This window comes from Bos indicus, chromosome 7 (genome assembly GCF_029378745.1).
Source record: "Bos indicus isolate NIAB-ARS_2022 breed Sahiwal x Tharparkar chromosome 7, NIAB-ARS_B.indTharparkar_mat_pri_1.0, whole genome shotgun sequence".
Lineage (NCBI taxonomy): Eukaryota > Metazoa > Chordata > Mammalia > Artiodactyla > Bovidae > Bos > Bos indicus.
In genome coordinates, this window is record NC_091766.1 from 88,328,238 (window position 1) to 88,343,323 (window position 15,086).

The window sequence follows — 15,086 nt, forward strand, 5'->3', positions numbered from 1 at the left end:
TATGCTAAAAGGTAGAAAGCTTTTAGGAACTTGCCTGAAGACTTTTAAGAAATTAGAACTTGAGTCTTCTGTCTCTAAATCCTGCATCCTTTCTACCAGGGTATTTAATATGTGTAATTGTATATGATTTGCTCAAATATCACAGCCTTGGGAGAGGTTTTCTTTGACCATTCAATCGAAAATCATCTTTCTCTAGCAAATTACCCTGTTTCACATAATTTTTTCATAACAATATGCTGTTTGAAATCATAGAAAGTAGTTCCACAGGAGCTGGGGCCTTCACCATATTGTTCACTGCCAGATCTCCAGCAGTGATTTGTAAACAGTTGTTGAATGAATGAATGAATGAATGATCAGTGAGAATTTTATATTCTTACAAATATGTCAGTTTTATCATGTGCCCTATGTCTTGGTGGAGGTGGAACAAGGACACTTTTAATAGGATAGGTGGTTTCTCAGAGCAGCAGCTGTATTCGAGGCAGAAAATCAATTTCTACCCTGGATGACATTTTCAAAAGAAGTGTATCTGGTAGCATGGAATCTTCTCTCTGACAGGGCTTATGTCAAAATACTAGGATGTCTAGATGAGTGGCCCACATTCTGTAGAGAGGATATGCCATTCAAAGGTGCCCTGAACTGTGCATGAAATGTAGCCCTTATTCTAACAGACTTCCTGGCTGCACAAATAAGGGAGTCACTGCGGCTTTGTGAGTATTCTTATGTTCAGCAAGAAAACTTGCATATATGCACAGACATTTTATAAGCTTGGTGGGGGAACAAATATGGGATGCAGATTCCCCAAGTTGGCTAGTTTTTGTCATATTTTTGGTAATAGGGTGGAGGGTGCCTGTCTGGTATGTTCTCAAATATTGAAAACACAGCCATTGTTTAAGACCTGAAATTTATAAGAAGATGGAGGCAATATCAGAAAAATGTAGACTATTTGTCACAATTTATGCAAAGCATATTAAATAAATGAAACCAACCAGTTGTCATGTATACACCACTCTGCTAAGGAATGCTTTTCCTCCTGGTATTTGTTACTGAGGAAAATCATTACCAAAGCCATTTAGCTAATTCATTCCCATGTTTGGAATTAAGCATTTTTAACAGTTATCTACTTCCCATTGTCTGCCTGGGACCAGCCTTGTCTTGTCAGTAAAGTGCTTAGCTCTCTGCTGCCAGAATTGAGATAGGGTCATCAGAATCCTCTTGTAAATTCAGGAAGATAAAGGCAGGGAAGTTGGCTCCTGCCCAAGAGTCAGGCTGGTGAGCGGATGGGGTTGGGGGGACGTGGAAGAGGGAGAGGGGAGGACAAAAGGGCGAATTTTGCTTTTATTTGTAGGAGAGTGAGACAACTGCTGAGTTTGTGCCATGCAGCATCCTGGAAGGTGTTCCTATTTCTTTCATTCCATTTCTTCCTCTCCCACTTCTCCTGCAAACACACACACTCACACACACACACACACACTTTCTTTAATAAGGAGACAAGGCTTTCATTTTATAACTAGAGAAGAGACAATACTGCAGGTGGAAGAAAATTATTGATTGATGTTCTCATGCATTTGGAAATAACTTATAATAGGTCTTTTCCTGAGCTGGAGAAAGAAGGTGGCTATAAATTTGGGGCTTCTGCTATGTACCTGAATCTGTCTTAGAAGAATTAAATACACTTTCAAATTTTCATTTTATGTAAAACTTTGATGAGAATTTGGTAGGTGGAAGATCTTATTAAGCTCTTAAAATTAGGTAAGCAATTGGAAACCTTCCTAAATAAGAGGCCAGCTTTTGTGCAGACAAGTGTGTCCACGTCAAAATTTTCCTTGGGCTTGGATTTTTTTTTTTTTAATGGGAACACAGGTTTAAAAGGGTATAGGTTTTTATCCTTGACCCCCAAGAGACTTCCCAGTTTAACAACATTCAAAAAGCTAAAACTGATAAAAATAAATTAAAGTAATGAGAAGGCCATCAATATGTCGACTCTTGCAATTGTAAATTAATAGAGGTGGATCCTTTTGACCTGCCCCAGATGTCATGTCAATTGATTAAATGTTCTGAGACAATGAAATGGAAAAAGACAGCTTTATTATAATGCTTCAGGCAGGGAATATTTTTATTTTGCTATTAGGAGCACATCCACATGTCAGTGACCAATTCCATTTGGAAAAAAGACACTTTGGAGGATATATAAGATTAGGAAAAGTCTCCAAGGTGAATCTTAGGTCTGAACTAAGCACTTCTGTTATTTTTAGTTGACATTAGGAATCATAAAAGATAGCATTTTAGGCTTTACTTTGACTCAGGGCAGCAGAGTTGTTGGTTCCATCTCTCCCAGGTATCATGGGCTGGCGTGGCCCTGCTGGGCTAGCAACCTCAGCAGACATTGCCAGGGGCATGGTCTGCACTGGGGTCTCTGCCCATCTGTGACAGGGACTAAATTAGAAAAGGTGTCAGGGAACAAACAGATTTTCAACTGCATGCTCCTACTAGCCATTCTGAGTGTGCTGAGGATGCTGTCTTTCTGTGGACTTGCTTTCTGCAACAGCTGTTTGAGCCTCAATTTCTCTGTAGTGATAGAGTGAATCTGAGAGGGAAGAGGATCACTTCTTGTTTTTTAACTAGAAAAATATCTTGCTCTAAAAAATAATAGAATCTATCTTCAAAAATTCTTAATAGGAGATGAAAAGCCCTGGTTGAAAGAGAGGTTGTTTTTTCTGTTCAGTTGCTCAGTTGTGTCCAACTCTTTGTGATCCCATGGACTGCAGCACGCCAGGCTTCCCAGTCATTCACTGTCTCCCAGAGTTTGTTCAAACTCATGTCCATTGAGTTGATGATACCATTCAACCATCTCTTCCTCTTTCGTCACCCCCTTCTCCTCCTGCCCTCAATGTTTCCCAGCATCAGGGTCTTTTCCAGTGAGTCGGCTCTTTGCATCAGGTGGCCAAAGTTATTGGAGCTTCAGCTTCAGCATATTTTGGAACAGTTGATGATAAACTAAACTTGACCACGTGCCTATAATTTGATCAACTGTACAAAAATTGGTTGTCTGGCAGGCAGAACTAAATCCCTAATCTTTGAAAAATGGTCTGTTGAGTGGACCCATAGACACATAATCTCGCATCTCATAGCCTGTTAGGTTAGAAAGCTGTTACTTCTGGGGGCCTTAAGAACCTTGCAATGGCCCCTGACTCTGTACCTTCAAGAAACAGGCAGCACTGGCCCTGTGTCCCCAGGGACCTTGATTAATGTAATATTTATTTAGCACATCTGTTTCAGGTCAGACAATCGTATTTCTCTGACCTTCTCCCTTGGATTTCTATTCTAGTCATTTCTTATTTTTATTATTTTCGATATCACCCTTTTAAAAAATTGGAACATGTCCCTTTTAAAAGGCAGAACATCTAAACAGAGCATAATGTTTAAAAGGACTTATAAGGCTGATCATAAGAAAGGAGTAGAAAATATCATGACTTTTGACTCTTCAACTTTTTAAAACACAGACTTATTCATTGTACATTTCAGTGACCAAATTTATTCCTGGATCATACAACCAGAATGATTTATTCTCACTTACAATAACAGGCTCTGGAAACCAAGAACATCATTCAGTCACAAATACAGTATGTCCCAGGCATTGTGTTAGACTACAGAGTGAGAAAGTGGTGGTCCTTACTGTGCTGGAGTTCATGCTCAACGAGGGGATGGAACACCAAACAGGCAGTAGTATCTGTTACAATCCAGTAGCATTAGTTTTCATGGTAAGAGGAAGAATAGGATGGTAGATGGTATATAAAAGGGAAAGGAGTATCAGGGAAGCCTTCCTGGAGGAATTATTTAATTTGAGGACTTCAGGAACCCTTATGTAGATCAATGGATAAACAAAATGTGACTGATCTGATGACAGTATATCTCTAGTTACCCAGTTCTGCCCACACAATGGGCTATATTTATAACTTTAAAACAAAAATAGCAGTAAGATACCAAGTGGGAAGAGACAATATGATTCCCTGGGTCTCAACTACTTTAAATTTTGTCCTTTTTAAACGTAATTTTTAAAAATTACGTTCGGATATTTGCTATTTTACCTCATATAATTTTGAAAAGTATCTTTCAAAATTCATTACAAGAGCTGCATTGTTCTTTTAGGCATAAATCAGTTTCTTTTCAACAAATACTTAGAATGGTTAATAAACAATTTGCTATTTTTTTTTTCTAATTTGTGCTAGTATGAAGAATCCTTGGGAGATCTTTGAAAAAATTATTTTTATCTGAAGATAACAATGTAGAAGAGTAAATTGTTTGGCAAAGAATTTGAAGCATATGGGCAGAGATACAAGAATTTACTGCATTTATAAGTTTCATTATAACTCTATAAAATGCAGCATCATTTGTCAGGAAATCAAAGCTTATAAAAGTGGCAATTGTGAATGCAGTTGGTTGCAGTTTCAAGAGAATGAGGATTAGGAGTGTAACTGAGATTCCTTTTATGATAAATTATCTAGCTCCTGGCTACCGTGTATGAGCTCTATTAACTGCCTATAAATTGTTCATCATAAAATCTAGTTCATTCTTGTTAATTAGGCCAAGGCTTTTATGAAGATTTTTTCTCCTCTCTCTGAAAGCCTAGGCTGACAGGAGAGTAGCTACACCAGAATATTGAGGAAGAAAGGGACCCTCTGCTAACCATGATGCTGTGTTCCTTAAAAACTAATAATTAAAAGAGAAATCCCTGAATTAAAATTACTTTGGCTTCTTGCTAATGAAAATGGAATCATTCTATTGTAGTCACAGAAGGAAGTTAAATACAGCCAAAATAATTGCGTCTTCCAACTTTAAATCCTCATGTCAATAACATGCAAGAAAGGAAGGGTGTATGTATACAGATGACTTGGATATATCCATTAGAAATGATTAATACCAAGAAAGGTCCAGAAAGACAAATAGACATATCATATTTTTCTGGCATATCATTCCACATCATTTTATTATGTACTTTTCCCCATGAAATTGAACTTCCGTGCAAAATTATCTTGGAGGAAATCTTGTATTTGTTGCTCATCTCCAATTTTTTTCCGTTGTATTTTGCTTTTTGTGGTGCTCACATAAGTGATCAACTAGCAGTGAATGTTATGTTTATATTATCTCATATTTTGCATTGCTAACTGGCTCCCTTGATACCATTTAAGGTGCATCCCTAATCAGCTCTCACGTTTCACACTTCCCTTGCAATCTCTGGATTTTGTGAAGAGTAGACACGCCGTGCCCCAGTTCTGGATGCCAAAGTGGTTGTGACTTCAGGAAGTCCCAATAGTCAGAGCCACAGGCTGAGTCAAGCTGTGTGATTGCTCCCCTGAGATGCAGTTAGCAAGCCTCTCTGACAGAGGCCAGAGGCAAGGAACAGTCAAAGTCTAGAAAAGTCGAGTCTGTTTGCACACACTCCTGTGCTTAACACCCATCAGGGTGCAATTAAGAATGGTCAGTAGCGTTATTATATTTGGAAACCCCAAATAACAACATCAGTTGGGGGGAAATGGCGAAATCAGTTTAAACCAAGGAAAACTAGTTCTTAAATATTAAAAAAAAACCGAGATGTTTGCTTAAGCAACTTCTTATTTAACTTTCTAAATGCTAATTAGTCATCAGTGAAAGAAATGGTAGGGTGCTTAGGTAAAGTATGCTTTATTTCTAAGGTCTTATGGACTCTTAGGGTTTGTCCCATGCCCTTGCATGTCACGGGACCAGACTTTCTATTTTTCCTGGTCCAGCTTCTGGGTAATGTTGCTGGCTCCACAAGATTGCAGTGCAGATAAGGAATCATCTAAGTGCATTCTAAATTAGATGGTTAGGAAGACAAGGTAGTTCTTTGCACTGAGTAAGGGCTCTGCAGGGGGCTAACCTGGATGGACTGTTGTGTGAATCAGTTAACTTTAACACTGCTGCTAAGTCACTTCAGTCGTGTCCGACTCTGCTCGACCCCATAGACGGCAGCCCACCAGGCTCCCCCGTCCCTGGGATTCTCCAGGCAAGAACACTGGAGTGGGTTGCCATTTCCTTCTCCAATGCATGAAAGTGAAAAGTGAAAGTGAAGTCACTCAGTCGTGTCCGACTCCTAGCGACCCCATGCACTGCAGCCCACCAGGCCCCTCCATCCATGGGATTTTCCAGGCAAGAGTACTGGAGTGGGTTGCCATTGCCTTCTCCGAACTTTAACACTAGGCTATAGCAATGCTCCAGAGGCCTTCCCAGTGTATATCTTGGGGGGAATAAATTGCAACAGGCTTAAACATAATTATAGAAGATATTCTTAAGCTCTGGCTAGTTCAGTTTTAATTGAAAGAAATTGTTTTTCCTTTTGAAAGAACTTAGCCTTTAGAACATGATATTTATTTTAACAAATTGCTGTAAGAATCTCTTTTTTTAAAAAAAAAAAACAACTTTTCATTTTGTTATCATCACCACCATCATTATTTTTATTACAATCTAATGTTGAATTATATTGCACGGACAGTGGTCCTAGTTTTCCTCAAATAATTGGGCTCTTTTCTAAGCCCCTGTTCAAGCTTTGAATAGGTAAATACAAATTAATAAATATCAGATTTAGGTATAGACATTTTCTCTTATGGACTGAATATTTGTGCTCCCTCCCCCCAAATTCATATGTTGAAGTGCTAACCCGCAACATGATGGTAGTTGGAGGTATTGTTAGAGGTTTTTGGAGGTGATTTGGTTGAGATTCGGTCATGAGGGTGGAGCCCCTGTGATAGGAATAGTGCCCTTGAAAAGTTAAAGTGTTAGTCATGTCTCATGCTTTGCGACCTTATGGACTATAGCCTGCCAGGCTCCTCTGTCCATGGAATTCTCCAGGAAAGAATACTGGAGTGGGTTGCCATTTCCTTCTCCAGAGGATCTTCCCAACCCAGGAATGGAACCTGGCTATCGTGCATTACAGGCAGATTCTTTACCACCTGAACCACCAGAGCAGCCTTTCTAGCAGAAGGAAGACACATTAGAGCTTCCTTTCTCCACCGTATGGGGATACTGCCAGATCTAAATTGTGAGCGCCTTGATCCTGAACTTCCTGACCTCCAGAACTGTGATAAATAAATGTCTGCTGTTTCCAGCAGTCCTCAACCTTTTTGGTACCAGGGACTAATTTCATGGAAAACAATTTTTCCATGGACCAGGGGTCAGGGGGTTGGTTTCAGGACAATTCAAGTGCATTACATGTATTGTGTGCTTTGTTTCTAATCTAATACTGCCACTGATATGACAGGAGGTGCTGGTCTACCACCTGGAGTTTGGGAACCCCTGTTTTAACCCTCCCAATCTATGGTAATTGTTTTGTTGTAGAGGCTGAGCAGAAGCCCCACTAATACTCTTAGCTTATGGAAAAATTTCTTCCAACCACAAGGACCAAAATGTAGCAATGGTGAAAGCAGGCATAGGAGAAGAGTCTGGGCAGATAGGAGGAAAAGGATCATGGTGAAGGCACAGATGGGTTTGAGGAAATCATCCCCCAGTGACCAGGAGCACTTAGGCTGGTGGTTTTTGTTTTTGTTTTTATGAGAACTAGTCAGATGGCCTCACCTAAATGTAAGGGGGCTGGGAAATGGAAATTCTGGCATATAGTCACTTTCCAGTAACATCTCTGCACTATGGAGAGGAGCATGTCTCTGGTGGACAGCTGATGGTTCATGGCACCACATTTTGTATGTTACTTTCAGCTTAGAAAATGCTTTTTACAGCTGTATACTATTTGAATTTTTAAGGTCACTCTAATTAAGGAGCAAAGTTTTTTAATGCCTGCATATTCAATCAGTTCAGTTGACTGGCCAATTAACTGAGTGAAGTCAGTCCACTTCATTGTTTGAATTTCCAACTGTTTGGCTGAATGGAATGGTTACTTTGGCATAAAGTCTGTGCAGTAGTCCTATATAGATACAATCCTATTGCAGCTAGTGTGAAATTTGTCTTTGTCACTACATTTGTTTTTCTAGACACTGTTACCTTCCCTAATTTCATTTCCAAAATTCTTTTAAAAATGCTCCATTGTCCTAGCTTATTGAGAAGAGAGCTTCTTTCAGAGCTTAACTGAGAGTGTATAAGACTAGGTTTGTCTCAGTATTTTTAACACAGTCAAGTTTTTATGTTTTATTTTTCTCTGTTAGTACCTGTTGGGATCAGTTCTACACAGCTCGGTTTTTTTTTTTTTTTTTTTTAAGATCTCTTGTAGTAATGTGTTGATGGTCAGACTATTAGTTATATTATATGCCAGCAAATTTGGAAAACTCAGCAGTGGCCACAGGACTGGAAAAGGTCAGTTTTCATTCCAATCCCAAAGAAAGGCAATGCCAAAGAATGCTCAAACTACCGCACAATTGCACTCATCTCACACGCTAGTAAAGTAATGCTCAAAATTCTCCAAGCCAGGCTTCAGCAATATGTGAACCGTGAACTTCCTGATGTTAAAGCTGGTTTTAGAAAAGGCAGAGGAACCAGAGATCAAATTGCCAACATCCGCTGGATCATAGAAAAAGCAAGAGAGTTCCAGAAAAACATCTATTTCTGATTTACTGACTATGCCAAAGCCTTTGACTGTGTGGATCACAATAAACTGTGGAAAATCCTGAAAGAGATGGGAATACCAGACCACCTGATCTGCCTCTTGAGAAGTTTGTATGCAGGTCAGGAAGCAACAGTTAGAACTGGACATGGAACAACAGACTGGTTCCAAATAGGAAAAGGAGTTCGTCAAGGCTGTATATTGTCACCCTGTTTATTTAACTTATATGCAGAGTATATCATGAGAAATGCTGGACTGGAAGAAACACAAGCTGGAATCAAGATTGCCGGGAGAAATATCAATAACCTGAGATATGCAGATGACACCACCCTTATGGCAGAAAGTGAAGAGGAACTCAAAAGCCTCTTGATGAAAGTGAAAGTGGAGAGTGAAAAAGTTGGCTTAAAGCTCAACATTCAGAAAACGAAGATCATGGCATCCGGTCCCATCACTTCATGGCAAATAGATGGGGAAACAGTGTCAGACTTCATTTTTCTGGGCTCCAAAATCACTGCAGATGGTGACTGCAGCCATGAAATTAAAAGATGCTTACTCCTTGGAAGGAAAGTTATGACCAACCTAGATAGCATATTGAAAAGCAGAGACATTACTTTGCCAACAAAGTTTCATCTAGTCAAGGCTATGGTTTTTCCTGTGGTCATGTATGGATGTGAGAGTTGGACTGTGATGAAGAATTGATGCTTTTGAACTTTGGTGTTGGAGAAGACTCTTGAGAGTCCCTTGGACTGCAAGGAGATCCAACCAGTCCATTCTGAAGGAGATCAGCCCTGGGATTTCTTTGGAAGGAATGATGCTAAAGCTGAAACTCCAGTACTTTGGCCACCGCATGCGAAGAGTTGACTCATTGGAAAAGACTCTGATGATGGGAGGGATTGGGGGCAGGAGGAGAAGGGGACAACAGAGGATGAAATGGTTGGATGGCATCACTGACTCGAGGGACGTGAGTCTGAGTGAACTCCGGGAGTTAGTGATGGACAGGGAGGCCTGGCGTGCTGTGATTCATGGGATCCCAAAGAGTCAGACACAACTGAGCGACTGATCTGATCTGATCTGATTAGTTATATTGAAAAGATATCTTTAAAACCAGAGCACATTACTGCAGAAGTTTAAAGGAAATTTAAAATTTTATCTCTACATTATTTCTTTGGTTTTTGATCTGTATTTTTCTTTTCTATCTTTGATGTTAGGGTGTTATCTCAGGCTTACATTAATGCCTAGCAATATGCTTTTGTAAATCCAGTCTCAACTTGGCAAAAGTCTCCAGAATTGGATAAATTTGGAGTCAAACACAACATTGATTATACTCATATTTAAAATGCAGAAATTAAAAATTCAATCAAATGATCCATTGACAAATATCATGAATGCCTTTTTAAAGCTCTGTGAAGGCTGTACATAGAAATGTGTGATTGCCTACAGGGAACTTATGCTCTGGGACTTGTTCACAGCATCCCAGCACAGCAGAATTTGGTGGAGAGGATGGGACATACGATAAAATGTTAAGTAGCAAGCAAAGATAGCCTAATGAGACGTGTGGGAGATCAGTTCTCTGACTGATCAAAAGAGAGAAGGGATCTTACCGTCCAGAGCAAATGGGAAGAGAACCTAGGGTGAGCCTTTTAGGATAGATATAAAGGGAAGACATGGTTCAGATAAAATGATAAGTAAAAAAGCAAAATGGTTGTCTGAGGGGCTTTACAAATAGCTGTGAAAAGAAGAGAAGTGAAAAGCAAAGGAGAAAAGGAAAGATATAAGCATGTGAATGCAGAGTTCCAAAGAATAGCAAGGAGAGATGAGAAAGCCTTCCTCAGAGACCAATGCAAAGAAATACAGGAAAACAACAGAATGGGAAAGACTAGAGATCTCTTCAAGAAAATTAGAGATACCAAGGGAACATTTCCTGCAAAGATGGGCTCGATAAAGGACAGAATTGGTATGGACCTAACAGAAGCAGAAGATATTAAGAGGTGGCAAGAATACACAGAAGATCTGTACAAAAAAGAGCTTCACGACCCAGATTATCACGATGGTGTGATCACTCACCTAGAGCCAGACATCCTGGAATGTGAAGTCAAGTGGGCCTTATAAAGCATCAACACAAACAAAGCTAGTGGAGGTGATGGAATTCCAGTTGAGCTATTTCAAATCCTGAAAGATGATGCTGTGAAAGTGCTGCACTCAATATGCCAGCAAATTTGGAAAACTCAGCAGTGGCCACAGGACTGGAAAAGGTCAGTTTTCATTCCAATCCCAAAGAAAGGCAATGCCAAAGAATGCTCAAACTACCACACAATTGCAGTCATGTCACATGCTAGTAAAGTAATGCTCAAAATTCTCCAAGCCAGGCTTCAGCAATATGTGAACCGTGAACTTCCTGATGTTCAAGCTGGTTTTAGAAAAGGCAGAGGAACCAGAGATCAAATTGCCAACACCTGCTGGGTCATCGAAAAGCTAGAGAGTTCCAGAAAAACATCTATTTCTGCTTTACTGACTATGCCAAAGCTTTTGACTCTGTGGATCACAGTAAACTGGAAAATTCTTCAAGAGATCGGAATACCAGACCACCTGATCTGCCTCTTGAGATATTTGTATGCAGGTCAGGAAGCAACAGTTAGAACTGGACATGGAACAACAGACTGGTTCCAAATAGGAAAAGGAGTACGTCAAGGCTGTACATTGTGACCCTGCTTATTTAACTTCTATGCAGAGTACATCATGAGAAACACTGGACTGGAAGAAGCACAAGCTGGAATCAAGATTGCCGGGAGAAATATCAATAACCTGAGATATGCAGATGACACCACCCTTATGGCAGAAAGTGAAGAGGAACTCAAAAGCCTCTTGATGAAAGTGAAAGTGGAGAGTGAAAAAGTTGGCTTAAAACTCAACATTCAGAAAACGAAGATCATGGCATCTGGTCCCATCACTTCGTGGGAAATAGATGGGGAAACTGGAAACAGTGTCAGACTTTATTTTTTGGGGCTCCAAAATCACTGCAGATGGTGATTGCAGCCATGAAATTAAAAGACGCTTACTCCTTGGAAGGAAAGTTATGACCAACCTAGATAGTATATTGAAAAGAGAGATATTACTTTGCCAACAGAGGTTCGTCTAGTCAAGGCTATGGTTTTTCTAGTGGTCATGTATGGATGTGAGAGTTGGAATGTGAAGAAAGCTGAGCGCCAAAGAATTGATGCTTTTGAACTGTGGTGTTGGAGAAGACTCTTGAGAGTCCCTTGGACTGCAAGGAGATCCAACCAGTCCATCCTAAAGGAGATCAGTCCTGGGTGTTCATTGGAAGGACTGATGCTGAAGCTGAAACTCCAATACTTTGGCCACCTCAAGCGGAGTTGACTCATTGCAAAAGACCCTGATGCTGGGAGGGATTGGGGGCAGGAGGAGGGGGGATGACAGAGGATGAGATGGCTGGATGGCATCACTGACTCGATGGACGTGAGTCTGAGTGAACTCCGGGAGTTGGTGATGGACAGGGATACCTGGCATGCTGTGATTCATGAGGTCGCAAAGAGTCGGACACGACTCAGCGACTGAACTGAACTTAACTGAACTGACTTAAAGAGGTGGGGGTCTCAAAAAGGGATACATGTAAACAGAATTGTAGCCCGTGGAGTACATATAATGTTTTGAAGTGACAGTAAATAGATTTTTCTGCAGGAAATGGAATGAAAACAGCAGTTTAAAATGTTGGAACAGGAACCCGGCTCCCAGAAGGCCGCACGGGCCCTGGTGGAGGCAGGCGGGCGCCAGGCCTGGGCTCGGGCACCAGGCCACTGAGGCTGAGGGGCCACTGAGGCTGAGAGGCGCGCTCTGGCGGGCCGGGCGGCCGGCTTCATGACGCTATTCCACTTCCGGAACTGCTTTGCCCTGGTCTACTCCCCCTACTCCACCACCTACAAGTACAGTGGCCTGTCTGAGTCCAGTGCCTTCTGGAAGTGTGTCCAGCCCGGGGTCACCCACCTGTTTGTGCAGCTGTGCAAGGTGCTGTTCTTGGCCACTTTCTTTCCCACCTGGAAGGCGGCATCTGTGACCTCATTGGGGAGTTCATGAAGGCCAGCGTGGACATGGCAGACCCTGATGGGCCTAAACCTTGTCGTGTCCTGGAATGCTGGCAAGGGGGAATACAAGATCATGGTTGCCCTGGGCTGGGCCACCGCTGAGCTCATTATGTCCTGTGGCATCCCCCTCTTGGTTGGAGCTCAGGGGCGTTGAGTTTGACTGGAAATACATCCAGATGAGCATCGACTCCAACATCAGTCTGGTCCATTGCTTCGTCGGCTCTGCCCAGGTGTGGATGATAACATGCTGCGACCTGCACCACACTCAGCGACCAGCAGTCCTCCTCCTGATGTTCCTTAGCATCTACAAGGCCTTTGTCATGGAGACCTTCGTCCACCTGTGTTCCCTGGGCAGCTGGACGGCACTGCTGGCTTGAGTGCTGGTGACCGGGCTTCTGCCCTCAGCACCTCGACCCTGTATACTGCTGTTGTCAACGTGCGTGCCTAGGCTTGGCATCCCAGACTTTCACATACCTTCTTCCTGTCCCCAGGTTCAGTGAAGTAAACAGCATTTGGAAAGTTAAATTTTTTTTTTTTTTTTTTTTTTTTTTTTGTGGAGCAATAGGTTGCTATCAGATTGCGGAGAGCTATAAATGTCAATTTGATAAGTGTGGTCTTTATTTTATATTTACTTTGGAACCATTAATTCCTTGGTGTCTCAGATGGTAAAAGCGTCTGCCTACAATGCAGGAGAACCCGGGTCGATCCCTGGGTCGAGAAGATCCCCTGGAGAAGGAAATGGCAATCCACTCCAGTATCCTTGCCTGGAAAATCGCATGGATGGAGGAGCCTGGTAGGCTACAGTCCTTGGGGTCGACTGAACGACTTCACTTCACTTTGAACCATTGGCGATTTGGGGATGATCTACTTATTGACAGCAACTGGGAACCTAAATTTGTCCCCAGTTTCAGATTTCTCTCCCAAGTCTGGATTTCAAAAGTTATTGCAATTTAAAGCACAGTGATGCTGGTCACTGCTCGGACTCCACCTTCTGTTTCACCTACCACACACAGAGTGGACGAGGAATAGACTGCCACAGGGACATTGCTTTTCCCTAATTATTAAGACAGAGTGATAATCCACTCGCTTTTTATTTGGGGGTATCTGCCTAAGAAAAACATGTGTCCTATTACAAAACTGAATCTGAGGGATGTGAGGAATATATAGATATGTCTCCTTTGAACTCTGAAGGAGACTGTTTACTGTTAACACAAAAATAAGACTCCTCACAGATCATTAGCTTTTAAGAAGAATGACCTACACATTGTGAGGTACTCTGCCTCTTGGACAAATATAGAAAGAATTGATTGTGGCGTCGCTCTTGATCTCAGAGCATCAGTGAATAACCACCTGCAAAGCTTGCTATACTTCGGAGTTTTGTACGTAAGGAGTTTGCAGTTGTAACCATGTGGCAAATGCAACAAGCTGACCGTATCAGTACCGGGTTTATCTACGCCATCTGCTGTCATATTGACATCTGCTTCCTTCAACGTAGCACCTTCTTTCTCTTAGACATATTCTGCTATTTCTTCTTTTCCTTCTTTGTTTCAAGTCATATCCACTGATATCGGCACCATTTTGTGTTATCAATAAAGGAGGCTTTCAGTGAGGGAGGGGTGGAAGGCAGGGCCAAGTGATCAAAGGACTCAGTAGAAAAAATACCTTAATTCATGGGCCTGAACACTGTGTAAAAAGGTGAGCCTTGAGGTAAGAAAGTATCCAGAGGAAGCATGAGACAGAAGTGAGGGTTTAATTTGGGATTAACAAAAGCATCAGAAATAGCTAAGAGGAGACGGGAATGAGGACCATGTGTGTAGAGGGTGATAGCAGAGCAGAGCACAGAGATTAGATGGAATTAATCTGTTCATTGGAAAGATGCTTTGGATTTTTTGGCAACACATACCAAGAGCAGTAACTCCAAGTAGCCTTCTGAAATCAGGGATCAACAGGTGAAGGCTTCCTTTAACTTCATTCTTAAATTACAGTCAAAATGAACTTGTATAAACCACACCTTTTTTTAAAGGTGTTTTGGTTTGTTTTCAACACACGATTCCACTTCATTTTTTCACTTATCCGCACAAGGTAGCTGAGAGTTTGTTTAGCATCATCAGGCAAATCTGGCTCCCAATGCTTAGCTAATTCTGTTAGAAACTACTGACTTGAATTGTATATGGATGGTGAACGTTTTTTCTATTAAACAGCCACCAGATTTTTAGAACATAAGCTAAATTTCAGGAAGTGCTTGGAATTCCAAAGAATAGAAAGCTTTGGCCAAGAGCAAGTGTGTATTCAGTCTGAGTCAACAGGATTCACCTGGGCGCTGTTTGAGCTTTTGGTCCCTGAAGCCATGGGTCAATGATACAGAAATAGACACTCATCTCTGACAACGAAAAAGCATGGATGCTGGCATGGGAGGACAAAGCTCC

At 41.4% G+C, this 15,086-nt stretch overlaps 1 pseudogene; it reads left to right on the plus strand.

The window, feature by feature from the left end:
- The first annotated feature begins 12,436 nt into the window (after positions 1 to 12,436).
- Positions 12,437 to 13,156, plus strand: LOC109562322 (BOS complex subunit TMEM147-like; annotated as a pseudogene).
- Positions 13,157 to 15,086: the final 1,930 nt, after the last annotated feature.